General features: G+C 39.6%; 1 protein-coding gene and 2 non-coding genes across 3 annotated transcripts in view; 2 read left to right on the plus strand and 1 right to left on the minus strand.

Moving 5' to 3' along the window:
- Positions 1-22134, minus strand: part of LOC148666183 (antigen WC1.1-like) — a 648305-nt gene that overhangs the window by 238727 nt on the left and 387444 nt on the right. The window lies entirely within an intron of this gene.
- On the plus strand, positions 3193-3286 carry trnai-uau (transfer RNA isoleucine (anticodon UAU)). Its single transcript has 2 exons — positions 3193-3230; positions 3251-3286. It is a non-coding gene; the product is annotated as a tRNA-Ile (tRNA).
- trnar-ucu (transfer RNA arginine (anticodon UCU)) lies at positions 18362-18454 on the plus strand. Its single transcript has 2 exons — positions 18362-18398; positions 18419-18454. It is a non-coding gene; the product is annotated as a tRNA-Arg (tRNA).

Below are 22134 nucleotides of genomic sequence, written 5' to 3' on the forward strand. Positions count from 1 at the left end.
CTCCTTTATTTCTTGAGGTGCCTCAAGCGATGGGGGATGCCAATACATGTGTTGGTGAACTTCTACCGCTGCACTATCGAGAGCGTCCTCACCAACGGGATCACCGTGTGGTATGGCAACACCTCTTCGCGAGAAAGAAAGGCACTGCAGAGAATGGTAAATATGGCCCAGAAGATCATCGGCTGCGGTCTCACCAAGATTAAACAGCTCTATGAGGACCGCTGCCGTGGTAGAATTCTGGCCATCACAGAGGACAGTCACCACCCCGGGCATGAGCTCTTCACCCCACTGCCCTCAGGCAAGAGATATAAGAGCATACGGACACTTACCACTAGATTCTTCAATAGCTTTTATCCACAAGCAGTGAGACTGGCGAACACATTTAGCCATCCCCCTCGGACCACACCTACACCATCACCATCTACCTCATTTTAATTTATTTATTGTACGTCTCCAGTCATTGTTTACATGTCTGTATTGTTTATATTCAAACTGTCTGCATGTTTACTTGCACATTGTCTATTGTTTGTTTGTAAATTGTCTTGATGCACTGTTTGCACTTTGTTTTGTTTTTTTTACACTTGTTTTACAATCGAGAGACTTTCTGTAAGTAAGAATTCCATTGTACCAGCACCGGTTACATATGGCAATAAAGTTCAAGTCAAGTCAAATGCGAGGAATTTCAGAAAAATCTGGAAAAGCAACGCTTGCAGTAAATTACAAATTTAAAGCGTGTAGTCAGCATGAACAGAACAATGCAATGCTCTGGAAAATATGATCTGAAGCTGCAATTACTCTTTTATCTCGGGCAGTTCATTCCGATACGATGTTTCCGCAGAATAAATGAAATGCCGAACTCCAAACATGTTCTTGCCATTATTATTACTCCTGCTACTGTAGTTTTAAGCTTTAATCAGTGGGTATGTAATGTTGTAAAGGGGCTGGACTACTTTGTTCCGTCAAAATTCCATTATGTGAATTTATGCTTTTTTAATATAAGCATTAACAATACAATGCATGCTCAAAAACCGTTACTTATTAGCTTAAGAAGCGGCAGTGTTTTGACAAAGTGCGGTATTCAAACAGTAAATGCTGAAGTGTTTAATACTTGATTGAGAGCAGATCTCCCTCGATTTAGACAAACTTTTGTTCGGCCGATGATTTCGGATCAAAATCTGAATCACGTGGAAAGAAAGCTGAATTACGCTGGGTACTGGGTATCACTGTTACACCATCAGGTCATGCTAGGAGGATTTGGGGGATCAAACTGACACAGAGGGACCCAATGTGGGGACTGAACCCACAGTTCAGAGATTAAGAGATTCATGCTCTATCAACTGCACCTATAACTCTTGTGCTACAGCAGTAATGTTTCTGGGTGTGGATGAACATGACATAATAGGCTGACAGCAGGAACACGTGGCCCACAGGCAGTGACAGTATCGCTATCACATTTGGCTGCAGTATATTGTGTTGAGAGCAGCAATAACTTTCCTGCAGAGTTGGGAGTGCCTTTCATACAGCTTTTTCAAACGGACAGAGTAACAGGAACCGACCTAAAGTTTCGGCTGTGGATCCATCTCCACATGGGGGAAAGAGACAGTAAAATAGCAATGAAGAAACAGAAAGAATTGTGCTCGCTGCAAAGTAGGAAAGAGGTGGTCAGATACATAAAACAGCTTGGTGATAATTTGCAGCGACAGTTTTATGTTATTTAGTACACGGATTTCTCTTCATGTTCCTTAAGATGTGTAATTTGTATGTTGGTTGTATGAGAACAGTTTCTTCTCAAGTCCTGTCAATTGACAGTGGAGAGCTAGCTGGTGCACATCTTCAAGAAGACTCTCTTTAAGGCAATTACAAGTTTCTCAAACAAATCTGTGTCATATTTTTAAAATAATTTAGCTAATGAGCAACGAGAGTATAAATTAATTCTCCCAATCTCCATACAAAGATAAAACTCCATGTGTGAGTCTAAGTTTCTTTGAGGCTACTGATGTACGTCATTATTGGACATTCCCAGTGATATTGACTAAGGAGCTCAATTTTTACATGTTGTAGTTCAACATGTGCAAAACATTCGTATCCCCTGCAAATATCGGCAAGGTCAGTGATATTCTCAACAATGCGTGACATTGCAATTCGTGCCATACTTTTTCCCGATGTATTCTGACATGCCAAGATCAGAGGGTCATATTTAAAAAACTGGTGCATTAAAATTGTTTGTACTTCAGGATTTTGATAGTCTGTTACATTGTCTTTCACACATCAGTGTCAGAACTGTGAGGCATTTTCATAATCGGGGGGGAGGCCGTAGAAATAAGCAGAAAGTGCAATCACTTTTTCCCAGTGTAAGTCCGTGTTATGGTGAGTTTTTAAAATTGGTTTGCGATTTTCTGAAATATATTCCATACAAAAATATAATTTGGACAGTCACTATTTGGATATTCCCTTTCAGTGAAGATGTCTACAGTATTCCAGCCGGATTAGTACTGATCGAAGAGAGCCATCTACAGGCGAAAGGCGACATAACATCACAGCAGCAGCATTTAAGGTGGAACGAAAAACACGCATAAGAAGCTGGCGAATAAGAAGCCAACTTCAGCCTCGTAGCAGACCCTGGGAGGCACGCTCAAAATAATCATCTTTCCCAGTACTTCAGAGTCTTATTTAGATCGCTTCACTGCAATTTTATTTGATTGATTGGAGATGTGAAGCCATCGAGCCTGAACTGCGCTTCACATTGAAATTGAAGCCATTTCTCATGTTCTCTCAGTGTCGAGGAAGCAATTGAGTGTAAAGGAGGCGACTTGAAAATGAAACGTGTAATCACCTTACAGAGGGTCTTCACGACGGGGTGCGTCAGCTAGTTCTCCATTATTGTCAATTTACTGGACTTCTGAAGAAACCTATCTACAACGAAAATACAAACTGCACAGTTCAAGGCACATGAAGAGAAATCAGTGTGCCGATTGACTCAAAAATGTCGCTACAAACAATCTACCAGGCTGATTTACTTGTCCGTCCACCTCCCTCCGTCCCCCTTTGCTGTTAGCACAATTCTTTCAGTTTCTTTTTTTGTATTCTCCTTGCTATTTCAGTGTTCCCCATGTATAGATGGATCCACAACCGAAACCGTTTTCACCCTGTGTTTCTGCAGCGTCAGTCTGTATGAGGAGCACACTTTGCACAGCTCCAGTGGCGCAATCGGTCAGCGCGCGGTACTTATACAGCAGTGCACAGCGAAGTTATGCCGAGGTTGTGAGTTCGAGCCTCACCTAGAGCAGCGTCTTTAGCTACTGAAAGAAACTGTCAAGTTTAGATATTATTAGGTATCTGATGGAGATAAATTAACATCAAACGAAGAAGTAAAGGTTTACTTCGAGTCACAATCAAATAAGGCTCCACAGCTGAAACATTGTGTTTCCTTCTCTTTTCAGCATGGAATAAACCTTGACTTTTTCCTTTGAAGCCCATGCATTCTGACGCAGCTCCCTACTTAAATTACCATCAGCTGTGTACCTCCAGCTGACCTGTACACAAATATATGAGAGAGGTCTACTGAGACGAGAGGAGCACTGAAGACTTGAAAAAGCTCTCGAATTAGACTCTGTGTTTTTGTTGTTCCCCAGATTTGTTTTTAATGTTCTTTTTCTTTTGAAGTTGTTGCATTTGTTTTTTTTTTTTGTAGTTGTTAGACTACTACAGGGATTTACCTAGGTTCCTGGAAGACTTCTTGTTTTGTGTTTGTTGTGTTTTCGGGTTAAAATTGTTTTTTTCTATTTATAGGACCCCACGCATTACTATGGGAGTAGATAACTTTAGTTCTTACATTGTACCTGAAATTACCACATAAACTACTACTCTGTTTCCCTTTTTTTAAAAGGCACAAGTGAAGTTTGTTTTTCCTTGCTGCTGATTGGTAGCTACAATGGGTCAATTGCAATAAACCCTTATACAATAAACTCCACTGAAATTTGTCAGCAGCTCTGTACTAAACCTGTTCTCAATTGCAACAAACCTAAAATAACAGCTGCTGCCCGTTAGATGTTACTGCATTAGGAGTCTAGCTTAAACCACCTCTTCATAGGTTTTAAGCTACTCAGTAGCGGACTAAGCAGAACAATCGATCACATTAGAACTGTCTTGAATGTAATGGAAATAATGTACTCATTAAGTAACAAGCTTATGCACCACTTGCTTGAAAATTATTATTATATTTAACTAAAATTGCTTTCCAGACACCACAAATATTCACAATGAATGTTATCATTACACGTATTTACTAATAAAAGTGTTATTTATTAATAATTATGTATATGTTCCATGTATATTTTTATTAGTAGCTGTATTACAAGTAATGCATATACAGTCTTCATTATAGTTAGTTTTCAGTTATCCTGGGGAGGGAAGAGAATGGAAATTAAGGAAATAAAAATTTAAAGGGCTTTTAAGTCTTTAATGTGTTCTGTCATAGCTGTGTGTTGTCACATCTGGGTGTTAGTTTAGTATATTTGTTGTATTATTTATTGTGATTTAACACTACACTTGTGTTTCTCAGGAGAAAGCAGTAAGATTTTGTTTTATTTGAGGGTACAGAAAATTGTATTGTACGCCCAAATGTAAGGTTACGTTAAGAAAACATTATTGTTACCTTTTGCAACGTTATTTATTTAAGACGGTTCTTCAGAATAGTGTCCCTTACGTATCTGTGACTGTGGTCCAACAATAACGGTGCTGAAATAGCCGGAATGTGTGGGAAGAAGATGGAGATGGAACAGGAGGCTTATTCAGTCGATAGAAAGGTTGTGTAGGACTGAACACACTACGGTTATGGTACTGGGTTTAAGAGCATTACGATCCTACAGTCTCCTGATCCGTAATCAGATGCGTTATCCAATGCACCACTGGCCCTTGTACCGCATTCCTCAAGTGCACCACTGTGAGCTTGCGCCGCTACAATAATACATCGCCCCAGTCCAAATTTTCTCAATTAGGTGCACGTTTTCTATGTGTATTTAGTTAATAAGTCTTTCATTTTGTCTGTTTTAAAAATTGCATCTCTTTAAAACAGACAAACAAGTTTATGTGTTGTGCTGAAATTCACACATGAGGGCATTCAAACGAAAGAAATCACAGAAAAGATATCGCGCTTAAAAAGAAATCAGAGTGGAGACGCTGGTGATAGAAAACAGAGCTTCATACGATGCATGAGATGCTTTACCTCTGAACTAAACTTGGCTCTTTAATCGTGTTAGGAAGAGTGTATAGTCAACAGTGTACATTTTAAAAATCTAAGCAAGATAATGAGACACTAAGTGAATTTGGAACACGAGCCTCTCCTTCATTGTTTAATGAGCTTTTGATGAACATCTAAGTGAAAGACAAATTCACTATTTTCACTTTGTGATTAAAAAACACTTTTATCACACGTTAAGCACTCCTGATGGTGTCGAATAGTTCTCTTTTCTACCCTCATCATTCGAGGATCCCCAGCTAAAATATCTTTTAAAACTACAACAAAATTGCAATATTTTGAATACTATTTAAGTTTACATAGTCACATTCCCAGTGATATTGACTTAGGCGCTCAACTATTAACTTCTTGTAGTTTGACTTGTGCCAAAAGTTTGAAATCTCTGCAACTATCAGGATGCTTAAGGACATCCAAAGAAACCCCATCACATTTAGGGGAGACGGTGTTGAGGTCCGATTAATTTGAAATGCGTCGCTGGGGACTTTTGATTTACCAACGTTATGTTTAACTGATGGATATGCGGACTGACTGTGCCATAAAAACTAACGCACACATCACCTTTTTTCTACATTCACAGGTTTTTGGCTAAAGACAAAAAAATCGTTTTTGTTTCCTTGCCAGCTGGCAGTAATTCCTCTGCACTGACAAAACAAATGAGTATTTTATCTTTCGCAATTTGTATGGATTTTTTTAAAAACAAGTTGTTCCAAAAATTAAATGAACACTTCCATTAAATTTAATGTAGAAGGATGTTGCTTTCCATAATGATAAACTGTGTGGCAAGACAGGCACCACTGAGACTCAACCCCAGGATCTCCTGTTTACTAGGCAGGCACTCTAACCAACTAAGCCACAGCATTCTCACATCCTAGTGTTAATTCTGCATCAGCAGTGTCAGCTTGTCAGCACGCCTGTCTCCATTTGGTGGTTTGAGCTGACGTTGCCATGACGTTGCCATTAAATGCGACCGAGAATACTCCAACCGGCGCGCCGCTATGCCTGCCGTCGGAGAACTAAGCCACAGCACTGGCAAAATATCCCTTTTACAGCCACTTGGACACATCTCAATTGCTCTGAGACACCTGCATTCAGTGTGCGCTGAGCCTGCTCGCTGAGCAAGTGACGAGAAATGGCTTATGTCCAAGGAGTTCAATATGCTTTTTATGTTCAATGGGGTGTCCACTACAGCTAACACTGAAGCGCAGCACAGGCTCTGTGGTTTGACATCTCACAAGGTAAATGTTGAAATTGTAGGTGGAAGAGTAAAATTACCCTTGAGTATGGGGAAAGAGGCAACTCATGTCCGGAGGGGGCTGAAGTGTGTATGGAGGTGGCCTAGTGGTTAAGGCAATCTCCTCTTAATACATGATACTCTGCACAAGTAGGTTTGAACCCCATTCTCCTCGAGGAAGGGCTTTGACACATTTTGACCTTTTTAAACTTGGTGTGCTTTCGTTTTGTTTCTTCGCTCCTGTACTACAGCAGTAATATTTCTATAGGTGTATGATCATGGTAGGCTGACAGCAGGAACACGTGGCCCACAAGCAGTGACAATATCAGAGGTGTCTGCAGTGTGTTGGTTTGTAAGCAACGATAAAATAACTTGACATGGAAGCAGGTGTGCCTGCATTAATACAGCTCCATCGAGAGGAAAAAGTAACACAAGAACCGACATAAATTCAACAGCACGTTTCTGCAGCTGAAAACGGAACATACTCCACGTGATGATTGAGCTCACAACCTCGGTATAACTCCACTATAAAAGCACCACAACCTGACCAATTGCGCTACTGGAGCAGCACAGCACAGTAGCACATTTTCCTCAGTGCACTCAAACAGTGCTTCTTCCCTAGCCTACCAGCTTCAAGACTTTTTTAAATTGATCAAAGATTCATTGGAAAAGGTTTGTTGATGGGTCAGGTGGGAATCACACCCAGATTCACTGCTTGCAAGGCAGCTATGTTCATCATTATACCCAGGACTGGCGCCAGGGGAATGATCTGTAGGGGGGGGGGGAGGTCTGAAATCCTGAGGGGGGTAGTGATATTTCGGTTTAAATGGAGCCATTGCAACCATCCAAGTGAATTCTCGCAAGCATGCCACTGATTAGTATTTCATGTTAGAAGATAACGACAAGCAATCTGGTATTTAGTGATGAAGAACAGTTCCACGTTCATCAGAACTCACGTGATTATTTTTGCCTGGAGCATCAACCATATGTGTTCATTTTTGCAACAACATCAACGGTAACGAGGTTCTGAATCAGTAAGAAATCATTGTAAAACCAACAGAAAGTAGAAACTTCTATAACTACAGTCCTAGTTATATAACGATTGTAAGTATAAGGATAAACTACTGCAAGGCATTGGTCCACCTGAGCAAATAAGGTCATAATAATGTTGACACCCCAAAACATAGACACTATGTAACGTGCTGTTCCTGGACAGATAGCCCTCCTGCACATTAAACAGTCTGATGTAGTAACTGTGAATTCGGGGTTAGTGTAGTTATCTGACCATTGACAATTTATCCAAAACTGAGGGGGGTGGGACTGTTCAGTTGAGGGGGCGATTTTGGCATGCCAGTAACATTTTGACAAAACGTCCAAGAGTTACGAAAACACTTACTTTGTGTATAAAGTACATTGTGTACACACTGTAAGTTCAGAACGCGAGAAATACTGCTCAATATGGGATCCTGTCCAGGAATATCAGGGCTGTAAGGGGGTCAGATCTATAGATGTAGTAAACACATTAGTGGAGACAGTGTGTCTGCCCTCTGTGTGAGAGCCAGACAGGAAAAATAATCTGTGGTCTGGGAAGAAGAGACCCTCGTTGGAAGAGCGGTGCTTCTCACAGGAGAGAATGAAAAAAAATATTTTTCTCCTTGGGGGAATTAAAAGCACTTATGGGGAGTGGTGTGATGGTATTGCATCTGATACCACATCAAAAGGTTGTGTGTTCAAATCATGTTGAGATCGGATGATGTATGTTCAGGTTCAGCTGGTGCCGAACCCAGGAATTAGACCATGCCGTTTGGTTTTATCTGTACACCACATAGATAATCTAAATGAAATAACAGAGCAGTACAGGACACGCATTCAGGAAATTACACAGCAAGTCATTTTGAACATGACAAGAGAAAAGGCACACTGCACATCCGTGAAACATCACGTCCGACTTTAGAGACAGTTACATCACAGAATGGAAGTTTCAGGCCCCTTTTTCATTACAGGTTCAAACTAACCTGAAAGTTACAGAGTTTTAGGTCACTTTTGTATTAAAATGTGTCTGAAGCCTATAAATATAATTTGCCCTTTTTTAAATTGTGGATGAAATCCAATCCCATGTACCAAGACCTTACAGTATATTCATGTTAATTAAAATGACTAATGCTATTGGACATTAGCTGGTGCTTTTTGTAACGATTTGCTATTTCATGCTGGAAAGAAGGAAACCCGACCAACGTTTGCTTTCAGGTGCAGTTCATTCACATAATGGACATCTATTTCTGAGTAGCCTGATTTAAAAACACACGAACCCGGTAGAAGTCGAACCTCCAATCTCATGATGCAAAATCAGACGCGTTATCCATGAAACCACTGGCCAATCATGTAACTGAATTGCACCATGGTGAGTTCAGCACTGCAACTAGTAATTACTAGTAATAGTAATAATCCCATCCTAAATTTCTAAGTGAGAAACGTGTTTTCTACATTTTTATCAGTTTTAAAATATCATCTCTTTAATACAGACAAAGGGTTTGTGTGTCACTTTGAAATTCTGATTGATTTAGAATTCAAAGAAAAAGATGTTTTCTTCAACAACGCAGTGCAATTATGACATCTTTCACTCTACTTCTCTCTTGTAGTAAAGCAGACCTTGCAGTGTGAGCATTTACTCTAGTAAATTAGGTCATGTATCATGTTAAATCACTTCTTCAAAACAAAACATTCCTGGTGCACGTTTTCTCCATGAAAAAAATACATTTTTCCCTTACATGATTTCTCTTTTTTTTTCCATCAGAGTACAGAAAGAAGAAAAAAGGGAAAAGCAGTGTCGCAAAAAAACTCCATCGCCCTTGGGAGATGTCAAGCTCATCGGATATGAAAAGTGCCCAATAAAAGCAATTTCTTTTCATTTATCTTAGCGTCAGGGCTGCTATTGTGTGTAGAGGAGGCAACTTGCTCAGCCAGCAGACTCACCGCTTACTGAATACAGGTATGTTTTGAGTGTCATGCTGATCGTCTTATAAATGCAAAAGAAACTTTTAAAGCTGATAAAGTTTTCCATTGTAATTTGCATGTAGCTACAACGTCCCTGGAAGAGAGATTTTATCAGTTGCACGTATTCAGTATTTTTTACTTTTTGTTTAGTACTGGAAATATATTTTTTAAAATTTTTCTAAAGAAGATCTCAAGAAGTATTGCCAGGACCTACCTTTAGCATTCAATAGCGATATTAATGGATCAGAAATGTAAGGTAAATTGGTGATCTGAGCCAAAATAGTCCTTACACGCCTCCTGGAACAGTGTTCGTATTCATAGCAAGTTATATTCTTTTTCAACCCCAAACGTTGCTATTGCATTAAGCTTTGTGTGACCATTAGAGGTTTCGGTAGCTTCTGGAGAGCGCACTTTTCCAAACTGAAACCTATAAGAACATTATTCAAGACGCACCATGTCCCAGAATCATTCATCGGGACTAGGATTAATATCAATGGAAAGTACTTCAAAATAAAAGATTTAACTGAAATATTAAAAGAGTAGGAAAGCATTTAAAGTAGAAAAAAATCAGTTCAGATGATATTTATTTTTTTGAGAAATGGGCACATACATCAGCTCAGTGAGCAGTGCGAGGTGCTCTTCTGGAGATGATGTTAAATTAGTTAAAATCATGTGATAGTTAAAAAAGCTTAATACTTAGTTAAACAGCCAGCACAAATGGTTGCGTTTGTGATTATGTCACTTCTCTACTACAGCAGCGTCGGTAAAAGACCCTCTGAAAGCAGTAAGGCTCTGCACAACTGAATTCGTTGCTATTTGGATAAATCCACAAACTCGTGTTTTTCATGTGCTTTAAAAGACAGCCATACTCACCGACAAAATAAAGACACTGCTGCTGATTTTTTCCGAAGCACAGTTGACCTTTCTGAGCCAATTGATGAAGCTCACCCAATGAATACTATAGCAGAAGGTGGAGGAAAGTGCAACTTTGTAACTATCACAACCACAGGAACAACTGCAAGAAGTAGAATCAATTTCCCATCGAATGGTGGTGTTGTCTGAGGTACGCGATGTGAACGTGTACAGAGAATCCCACAATCTCTTCAAAACTTGGACAAAGTATTTCTGATGGAGCGCTGTGCGCAAAGATTGAATAAGCTTTGCTCCTGCCGATGATTCTGCGTGAAAAAGCACAGCATTCAAGTTTCACAGACAAATGCACCATGCCTACTGTAGCGGCGAGGCTTATTAATAAGAAAGAATTAAGTGTTCTGAGCCTTCCCAAATGAGGCCCCATTTCTCTGTTCATCTCTGTGGTGCAGCCACAGAGAAACTATTCATGCAGGCTGATTTAAGGTTCCTGATAAGGACAGCTCCCAAAGGGGGATGCACTTAGCTAAGCCTGGCTATCATGATCAATGGTCATCCATTGGTGCCTATCTGTCTAGGGAGTGCCAGTTGGACATCTGGACTGCATTCCTAAGTGTCAGGAGTAAGTGACTCATATCTCACCTTGATCAACCAATCAGGGGCTGGTAGGGCCGAGTAACCCACGTGGGACTCTGATGCCCATGGAACTTTCAGCCAATCAACGAGCTGAAGTTCCTCCAGGTAAAAACAGGCAACACAGAGAGCCTGAGAGATTCAGAAGGGAAGATTCAGTGAGATTCAGTGGACAATTCAAAGGAGAATTCCAGGGCAGGACGGCCCAGGAGCAGAAGGCTCCCAAGGGCAGAACATTCTCGCAGCGTGCCTCCTGACCATCCTGAGACTCAGCTCGGACAACCACGGAACGGCCAGTGTGTCCGAGTGCCAGAACTTTCCTTTGTTCTAAGAGTCTAGAGTGGAGGTTGCCAGTGAGTAACCAGCAGCAGGCCTCGTGAACAGGTCGGAACTGTGGAGAGCTGAATCACTATTCAGAACTAGCTCTTCATCAGGAACGAACCGGTCCTCTTCCTGACTTTCTGGGACCCACAGTCATCTTTTCTCCTGTGCACAAACTTTGCTAGTTAAAGCCAACAGTGAGCATCAGCAGTGCACCGTCACATGCCACACAGCACAGCCTGGCACCGAGCCAGAGAGCGCGGATTGGACAGCAACAGCCTGCAACTGTTTGTTTGTGCCCGCAGGAGATTTGAATCCCCAGAAATTGGATGAGTATTCAACTTCACTGCATTACAGCTCGAGAATTCAATTGTTATCCAAACCAGTTGATATCAATTTAATTCCTAAGAGTTATGTACTTGTTTTGAGTATCTAATGTAGAAGTTGTAACCAAGTTCACTTTACGAAACGGTCTTTATGAATGATATACTGAACGTATGTCCTCTTGATACAGATGCAGCCATTCAAAATGGGTGAGGTATTTCGCGGCATACCCCGGTGGGCGTGTCACAGTATCACGCGGTATCACGCATTTCACGTGTGTCACGTGACTAACTATCCGGCGTCGCCTTGTAAAACCGCCAGGGGGAGCTTAACCTCTCATGTACAGCATTTGAGCCTTTAATTTTGAACTGTGTATTACAGCATGTTAATCATCAGTCATTAAAATGTTGGTATATATTATGAAAGCAAGATTGCTCAGTTGGACAGAAGTACACAACCTACCTTTATCAGAAATATTTATGCATCAAAGCCTTTACTGAAGATATTACTAATAGTATTAATAATGGATGACTTTGGACAAGCTGTATACTCAAAGTATAATTTCTTTAGCACATTTGTACAAGCACTTGGAATCTGTCCAAGCCATACTTTGTCAGGCATTTTGTTTTACTTCAGCGGGGCATAAAAACTTCCTTGCTTTTAACAGGGCGTTTCATAATTTCTAGCTACGAAAATGATTTAAAATGCGACACCTATCATTCAACTAGAGCTTAAAATATCACAAGGAAAAATACACACCGGTATTCCATTTCTCCCTAAACATTGTAAGCTTCGAAGTCTTTAACTAACGTGATACCGGAGTCAACAAGCATACTTTTAGAATTTGATTAAAAGGGAATATAATATGGAATCGCGTATCTAAAGAATTTAATAACGGTATGATTATATCCGTGTACTGCGGCAGGACTGTGTAAGGCTGTTTCGCCTACCTGAACATGCGAGCTGTCTTGTAGCCTACTGGTCTAGGTGCGTGACTTCCAACTGGTAGGTTGTGTGTTCGAATCCAGCTGGTGCTGGACTTTTATTTTAACAAACATTTCTTCGAAAAAATAGGTAAGCGATATTATGGACAATCAATTGACTTTTATATTTCAAAATATCGCAACATGATCGATATTTGCGATATTTTGAATATATCTTCCCTTCTGACAGTGGTTCCTGCTTCTATTGTGTGTGTGTGTGCAACAGTAAATTGTTATAGAGAAATGGAGGCGGGACAGTATGCGTTACAATATAAACATTTATATTGATTTAAATCGTGTTCTGATTTAAATCGCAAACGCGTGTTTAATTATGTGTTTTTTAATCATGATCAGGCTAATGCATTTCTACATTTTCTGTATGAACCAGCTTAGAGGTTCATACAGAAAGACAGCTTGTGTTTAAATTGAGTGTAAGGTAATTTATGCTTCTAAAGTCATGGTCAGTATTGTTGTACTGTGCTGTACTGTGTCACATTATTTTATAGCGTTTTTATTGCGTTATTAAATCCGGTGGCGCTGTGTTAGTTTCCTGACTCACATTATTTAAACTGCGACACTGATCATTCATCTCTAAATAAACTTTATTTTATATAGCATTTTAAGCGAATAGGTAATTAGATTGCTCATAAACCTAATCACTTTTTCTTCATAAACACAGCGTGATTGCTCTTTGAAAATGCTTTTCCTTTATTTTTAAAGTAGGCTCAGATTTCAACTATAGATCGTATTATTATAAACTTTCTTGGAAAAATGTATTTTATGTAAACCATGTTTGCTATTAATTCATTTAGGGCTAAAATACGTTCATTGTCTTCTAATCGAGTCGAGTTGACATTGGAAGCCTGCCACACCCGGACCGTTAACGCATTAGCACGTCAAAGCCCATTGAGCCAGTATTGGCTTTAGTATCCCCCCCTTCTCCCCTCAATTCAATTCAATTCAAGGTGTTTTATTTACATGACAGATGGGTACAAGCAGTGTTGGGTACTGTATGTATATTGTAACGCTTACGGCAGACAGGCACTGTGTAGGAGCCGACGCACCAGAGCAGCGCCTGCAATTTTTATATTTATAACTTAGTTTTTAAAATTAGTCAAGCAATACGAAGCATCTCCTTTTACTTAGTGCCTGAGCATACTGCAACGCGTGTGAAGCCCATAAACGATATTAATTTTGGAACTTAAACATACAGTATATGGCTGGTCTCGGTACTTTAAAGAAAACATACACACCAGTATTCCATTTCTCCCTAAACATTTTAAGCATCGAAGTCTTTAACTAACGCGATACCGGAGTCAACAAGCATACTTTTAGAATTTGATTAAAAGGGAATATAATATGGAATCGCGTATCTACAGAATTTAAAGACCAGACAATCGCAAACTCGTTTTCAATAAAATTATTTTATTCATTCAGCAGTTTGTGAGAGGGACATCCAGCAGGGAGAGACACACACACCGGTTTTCATTGACAACATTGTTTTTTTTTCAATTCCTCTTGTCTAACAGGAATGTTTTGTTTGTGGACAGACTGTTAGACAAGAGGAAAAGACTGCCTCCTCCTACGAAGCATTTCGTTGATCCGATCACGAATTCTTTTCCAGTCGTACGCAGCAAGGGTTGAGAATCTCCGATTCACCATCGTACTAATGGTTTCCCGGAGATTGGGTTAAAAAAAACAAAAAACATACTAACAACTGTGCCATCCTACTCCTTAGTTAATACATTTTATTATTCATAAACAGTTAACATTGTTAGCAAAATATTTTGAATTATATTTAACCCTATTTTTTCTTTAGTTTTGTATTTAACTTATTATATGATAGTCAGACTTAATGTATATTTGAACAATGAAAATATATTTTTACAAGATTTTACATTAAGCACTTAAAATTAATATGGTTAATAATAGTAAACTGTAACATGCTGTAACAAGATCGGTTACAAGAAGAAAATGCTTTCAGAGAAAATGTTTCAACCAAACTTATTCCCACACACCCCGCCCCCACTACCATTAGAATATACACAAACATTTTAGCGTTTCATTCTGAGCAGAAGACTCTCACACCTGAAGAGTGCTGGCTGTGACGAATTAAACCGGTTTTACAGGTTTCAATCACAGACCATGTGACATGGGACTCAGTAAACTACAGTAACACCGTATTTGATAACGCTTTAAAAACGCTATAAAATAATGTGACTTGGCACAGAACAAGTTTACAACACAGTACAAAGATAAATGCTGACCATGACTTTAGAAGCATAAATTGCCTTACACTCAATTTAAACACAAGCTGTCTTTAGCCCTCTAAGCTGGTTCATACAGAAATGTAGAGATCTAGGCTCAGAACACACAGCTTCATTAGCGAATACATATGCAGGACAACTGGAGAAGATGTTTTACAGAGGATGGATTTTTAGAAACATCCCATCAGACATCCCATCATATTCACAACGTGAAATCTAGAAAATAATATTACGTAACCAAAATCCGCAATATGGAAACAGAACCTGTGTAATTGTTGATAGATGATGTACTCGTAACATTTTTTCAAGACGAACTACAACATTTAAAAAATGACTTGTATGTACTTGATATCTCTAATCAATCCACGGGTCCCAGCACAAAACGAAAGTAAAACGCATACCGTTTCTCGCTTCTTATTGCTCAAAAGTAATTTGACCGTATGAAATGCATAATATAAACCTAGAAACATATACGTGAGCAGTACTTAAGCACTGTAGTATCGGTGTTAAGACATACCTCTCAAATACTGTAAATCAAGTTAAAAATATCTCAAGACCGATTCTGGTCGTAATGAAACCATGCAAGGGAGTTTTTATGTCCGTTGCAGTTCTTTTGCAACATGAATATAATTATATCGTTATTAATTTCTTGAGATACGCGATTCCATATTATATTCCCTTTTAATCAAATTCTAAAAGTATGCTTGTTGACTCCGGTATCACGTTAGTTAAAGACTTCGAAGCTTACAATGTTTAGGGAGAAATGGAATACCGGTGTGTATTTTTTTCTTTAAAGTACCGAGACCAGCCATATACTGTATGTTTATGTTAAGATTTCCCTTCAGTGGTAAAATTAGATATGAATATTCAATACTTAAACGGGCACAGTTAAGACATTAAATATACATGTACATATTGTATACAGTACAGTTTGCATACGGTAATATGTTTATGTTACGCGATTAAAAAATAAATAAATAAAACTGGAAGGTCCAGCACCACCATTATGTTTATATGGTTGTTTTTGTTGGTTGGTTGTTATTATGGTTATTAATAATTCGATCTATAGTTGTAATCTGAGCCTAAATAAAAAGAAAAAGCAAGTGATTAGGTTTATGAGCAATCTAATTACTTATTCGTTTAAAACGCTATATAAAATAAAGTTTATTATTAATTTGCTGGACAGAGCGGTGAACATTATTATGCATAAGACAAAGATAACGATCCTGATCAGTTTAGAAATCTGTGTACGCTGTAAGGTTTTTACTTCTTAAACTTTTAAAATACACGTTTTGAATGGAAAGAATCCTCTTCCTGGTATAGCACGCCAGCACGTCTTTTTTCTCCAATCAGAGGGGTGTCAGATGGTGTCAGCCAATCACCATTCTGCGTTGGGTAGCAACGGGTGACTGTTCTCAGGCGGAAGATGTAAACAGCTTAATGTTCGTGTTAAATATTTTTTTTTAATTAAAATTCATTCTATACAGCAATCGCATATTTGGGTACCGTTTCATAAAACTTTCATGCTTAAAATGTTTAGGGAGAAATGGAAGACTGGTGTGTATTTTTTCTTTAAACTACCAAGACCAGCCATACACAGTACAGTTTACATACATACAGTAATGTTTTAAATTAATATCGTTTATGACCTTCAGATGCGTTATGCTCCTCTTCTTTTTATGCTCAGCTACTAAAATTTCCCTTTAGTGGTAAAATCCATATAAATATTCAAAACTAAGCGGATTAAAATGTGCACAGTAAAGACATTAAATGATTCAATCTTTGCACTACCAACCAATGCACCACGAGTGCCCCTGTCGGTCATTTTGGCCAGCCAATCACTTGCCCTGCGGTATGCTCCGGTGCCCCGCGGTGGCTTGTGGGTAGGTTACCGTACCGCGGGTTTTTACCGCGCATTTTGAATGGCTGCATCTGTATGTGTAACACTTTGTAACTGATTGAATATATATCTTTTGTATTCTGATAACCCTCTCGATAAGATCTGTTAGGTTTACATGCATATTCTATGTATTAATAAATGTATCCTCGTGTATTAGCACCTGTGTGTGTGCGTTGTTTGAGTTATGTCACATGGTTGGACTCTAAAGCCATCAAAAGAATCAACTTTGTGATTTACTGCTACAATAAATAATTGTCTCAGTAAATGCCCAAACCCTACAGAACTGGTGCCTTCAGAGAGCCACTACAGTTACATATTTGGCGTCCCTGAACGGCCGGTTTTTCTTACACTACAGAACCAATTTTAAAAACAATTGCGGCACACTACGATTCACACTGACTCAAAAGTGATCACGGCAGATGTTGTTCCCTGCATAATGCTGAAGGGACCAAAGAGCATTGCTGTTGGGAACACAAAATGAGGCTTTTTTATGCCTTGATGTTAAGCTGACAAAGACTATCTTGAAACACCTAGTTCAGTCTCTCGACAGACTGCCAAGCAAAGCTTTTACCCATTGACGTCGCAATAGAAGGAAGGTCTTAACCCACCAACACTTAGCAGTGGCAAGATTCAAACCTAACCCAGCGAAGAAAATGGAGCACAAACCCAGCACTTAGACCACCCAGCCACACTCCTCACACCTTACTCTCTTGAGAACGTCGGGTGGGTTCAGCTCTTGTTGTGCGACGCGTGGAAATGACTGCATCTTCGTTTTCCGAGATGTTTCCTATCACATCTTTGTCAGCTCTGAATAAAGTGCTTCTTTGGAGCAGGCTTCAGACCTTTTATTTTATTTATAAAGGAGGGCCATTCAGAAACATGTAATTCCTGTTTTAGAAATGCTTTGGGCGGTGTGTTTTATATAATGCACAAACAGTATTCTGATTGTATACTGTAGACCTGTGTAGCAATCATACTGGACTTGACTGGGATTCTGAAATGTTTCTTGAAAAGGTATTCAGGGCTGCTTGAATCTATAATAAAAAAGTGACCCGAAACTTCCAACCTTCCAATCACTGATGTCGCTCTCCCTAAACCTGTACGGGATGTTTTGCTGATGTGCAGTGTGCCTTTACTCCTGTATTAAAAACAACCTCTGTTGTTGGGCGGAGTTGAAGGAGAACTTACTGCACAGAAAAAGTACGTAACGATAAAATATTTCTGCGCGTGAAACACATCAATCTTTCAGCATTTCTAAAATGTTTAATTGAATTGACAAAGAAATCCTCTCCTTAAACTTCGAAAAGGATTATCTGTTGAGCCAGCAGGCGTAACACTGCAGTTGCCCGTTTCTCACAGGTGTTTGAAGTTGTGGATAACATTTAGCAGGTTTGGCACCATGGCTTAGCTGGTTAAGACGCCTCACTAAAAACCAGGAGACCCTGGGTGTGAATCCCAGCGGTATCTATTCGTAGACAACAGGCCACTCATTGTCAATATTTATGGAGCTTAATTTAAAGACAACGGGAGAAGCATGAGTTACAGCTTTCTGTAGCTGTTTTATAGAGCGATGTATTGGTTGGCTCTGTGGCGCAATGGAGAGCGCATTGGACTTCTAGGCTTTGATAGAATGAAGTCATTCAAAGGTTGTGGGTTCGAGTCCCACCAGAGTCATGTATCATTTTGATTCAACCTTTCAAAATCCTCTAGGGATTAGTGTTGATCAAGTCAAATAAAGGACTTCTTAAGAGTCCACAGTTGAAAATGAACCAGCAGCCACAAGAAAGAAATTAGCATTGGACTGTGATCACATTACTCCTGTCCTGGACTCCTTGCACTGGCTTCCTGTCAACTTCAAAATCCTCATGCTCACCTATAAGGCTCTCCATGGCTTGACACCACAGTACCTGTCTGGGTTATCGCCCTACTCCCCACCTCACAACCTTCGCTCTTCTAATTCTGGTCTCCTATCTGTCCCCCAGTCCATCTACACTCTATGGGTGACAGGGCCTTCTCCTGTTTTGTACCAAAGCTCTGGATCTTTATTCCCAAGGATATCAGAGAGTCACCTTCTCTAAACTCCTTCAAATCCAGACTCAAAACCCTCTTCTTTAGAAGAGCCTTTAATGAACTATTCTTTACCCCTCTGTTCCTACTGTATTTAATACCACCATCTATTGTCTCCTCTAACTGTGTATTCTCATCCTGCTTATCTTGTGTATTTTTTAACTTTATTGGTTTCATTCTGTAAAGCACTTTGAAAAGCCACCTTTAAAGGCACTATATAATGTATAGATTATTATTATTAATAATAATAATGAACAGTGCATTTAACACTGAGCACATGCGGTCCTTCTTTGCAAAGGATTGCAAAGGCTGGGAATTAGCCTTTCACTCGTGTTGTTGAAGACCGTATCCTGGCTTTGTTGCAGGAAATGTCTGGATGCCATCACCGGATCAAGGAGAGGATCAGGGTTTTGGGAAGTCTTTTTGATGCCTGACACTGTGTGTTTCCTGGTTGTAACGGGTGTCATTCTGGACCTAAACAACAGAGAACACCGTTGAAATAGCTGAACTGCCTAGCGGACACTTTGTCGCCTTCTTCTGACCTGTATTTAATGCGATTCTCTGAAAACTTGGCACGTTATATCTGTGCTACCTTTATGGAGGGCACACTCATAAGAATCATAGATTTGATCACAAGCATCTAAAAATGAGCCTGAGAAAATGACATCACGCTATGAGGCTGAATGGCACAAATTCTCCTGTTACTTCTGCAGCAAATGTGTGTTTTTTGCTTCTTAACACTGAGATAGTTGGAGATATTTGGCAGCAGTGGGATTCCAACTCACACCCCCAAAGAGACTAGAGCTTTAATCTAGCTCTAAATTAAAAACTAGGTGACTTGTAATGGCTGGTAGGAGAGGAAAGGTATAAATGCTTCTTTTTTGGACAAAGTCTTTATCTTTTTTTTCACCAGTTGTTTTGATCAAATTATTGTAACGCAGTGCCATATTAAGGTATAATATGTACATGAACGTCATGTCTGAGTCGATGATGGCAGCTGAGTATCGCTGGAGGACAGTTCATCATGAGTGGGTAAGCCTGCATAATGAGGGAGAAGAGATCGGCCTCTCTGATGCAGTGTCCAGTGACACTAACCTTCTGTCCTACTGTTCTCTGCTAATGTAGATGGTGAATGTTTATTTAGGTGAATGTAAGGTTTCATTCTTGTAAAATATTTCCGAGCACTTTTTTTGTTGCTGAAAATTAATCCTGTGCATTTGAATGAATTCCGATATTGTCACCTAATTCCATACATTGTTTCATCAAACTAGAACATTTAGAGGAGGTCAATTGCATTTATGAATTGCATAGTGATAGTATTTCTTTCCATTTAAATACTTCAGTCAAAAATGTAGAGAAGGTGCTCCTGTTTTCACCATTATAAGAACTGTGATGCACCAGTAATATTTACTCTCATAAAAGTATTGTAATTGTATTGTTCTGTTCTGTAACAATCTTGAGTGACACAAACCTTCTGTTTTACTGCACTACACTTCTCCAGAGGCCAGTTCAGCACACAAGGATCCTCAGTCAAACAAACACTGCAATCGCTTGATAAACGCTATTTCTCATCCTTTCTCTTAGTGTCGGTGCTACTATTGTATGCAAAGGAGGCGACTTGACAATGAAGAGAGTCTTCATGAAGGTGTGTGTCGGCAAGCTCTCCACTGGCAATTGACTGGGCTTGTGAAGAAATCAATCTCATTCAACAACCACACAAATTGCACAGCTTAAGGCACATGAAGCGAAATCTGTGAGCTGATTGACACAAAACAATGTCACTTCACATTATCTGCAAAGTTGTTTTGCTTGTCTGACCACCTCTTCCTACTTTACACTGAGCACATATATTTCAGTTCCTTTCTCCCATGTGGAGATGTATCCACTGCCAAAACTGCTGTCTGATTATTTAAATTATCTGTAAAACTGTTACATGACTTCATCTAATTGTAAATTTATAAGACGGTCTGTGAGACATTTGTGAGAGTAGCTGAATCCCAGGACTGGTATGGAATCACACACAGGCGGGTCTTCTGTGTGATCTGAGTCCCACTGCTCAGAGCTACAGACTGGTCAAATGGTCACTATTGTAGACACGACCATCGGACCATAGGCTACAAATAATCAATATACCGATCATAGTGTCACTACTGGTGTTTATTACATAAATACTGTATATAAATAATAAGATAATTCCACACTCATAAAACATTTATAAACATTTTGGGAGGCTGACATACAGTAAAGAAAGTAATACTGAAGGGCTGGAAGTCCTGGAAAGCGTTAATAGATCCTTCTTGCTTTCGACCTGGAACAGAGCCCACAACTGCCAGATCAGTGACCCCTGAGCCCAGTTCACAGAGAGGAGAACCAGGAGCTCTTCTATGTCTCTAAGAGGGCTGGGAGGAAAGATAAAAGGGGGAAATGTGACATGAATCCAGGCTGTTCTGTCTGATATTGTTCATGTAGCAGCACTGATTGTCTGAATATCTTCTGGTTCTGGATTGTGAGGATAGAGAGCAGTACGGAGTTGAGATCCTGTCTGAGTGTGAGTCTGAGCTGTGAATCTGACTGAGAAGAGAATAATGATTTTTTATTCTGCCTGAGAATTTTCCTGAGAATTTTTTTCTTTTCCAAGTGGTGTTACATCCCCTTCAGATACTCTACACAGACTGCCAGAGAGAAGAGGATAGAGAGATGGACAGATAAGAGCACACACAGCAAGAGACACCGACGTCTTGATTTACTTTGAAGCAAGTGTTAATTTCTTTTCTGGAACAAGTTGTTTCTGAACTTCAAGAAATTCATACAACTTCTGAAAGATAAAATACAAATCTTGCTTCTCAGGACAGAAGAAATGCTTCCAAAAAATGCCAGTGATTTTTTCTCCTTTTAACGAAAAGTGGAGAAAAACAACAGCAGTGCAACTCCGTCGGCTTGATTTAGCTTAATACAAGTATTCACTTCCTTTTCTGTAGATTACAGCCTGCGAAAGATGAAATGAACTTCTTGGTTACTCTTGGTCAGTGCAGAAGAAATACTGCCAGCTGGCAGGAAAATGACAGTATTTTATTTTCTTTAACTACAAACATGTGAGTTGTGAAAAGCAAGGGGAATGTGTCCCTGTGCAGCTGTTAAACAAAGGGCTGGTGGGTCAAACGTACTCAGTGACGTGCTTCAGATTGTGATGATGTAAACAAAATCTCCGCTAAAAATTGAAGGGGTTTCTTCGCAAACCCTCTTGAATGTGGCAGGAAATCTTCGTGTTTTACTCGTGTGCAACTACA

The sequence above is a fragment of the Lepisosteus platostomus genome, chromosome 5, assembly GCF_059453375.1.
Source record: "Lepisosteus platostomus isolate fLepPlt1 chromosome 5, fLepPlt1.hap1, whole genome shotgun sequence".
Lineage (NCBI taxonomy): Eukaryota > Metazoa > Chordata > Actinopteri > Semionotiformes > Lepisosteidae > Lepisosteus > Lepisosteus platostomus.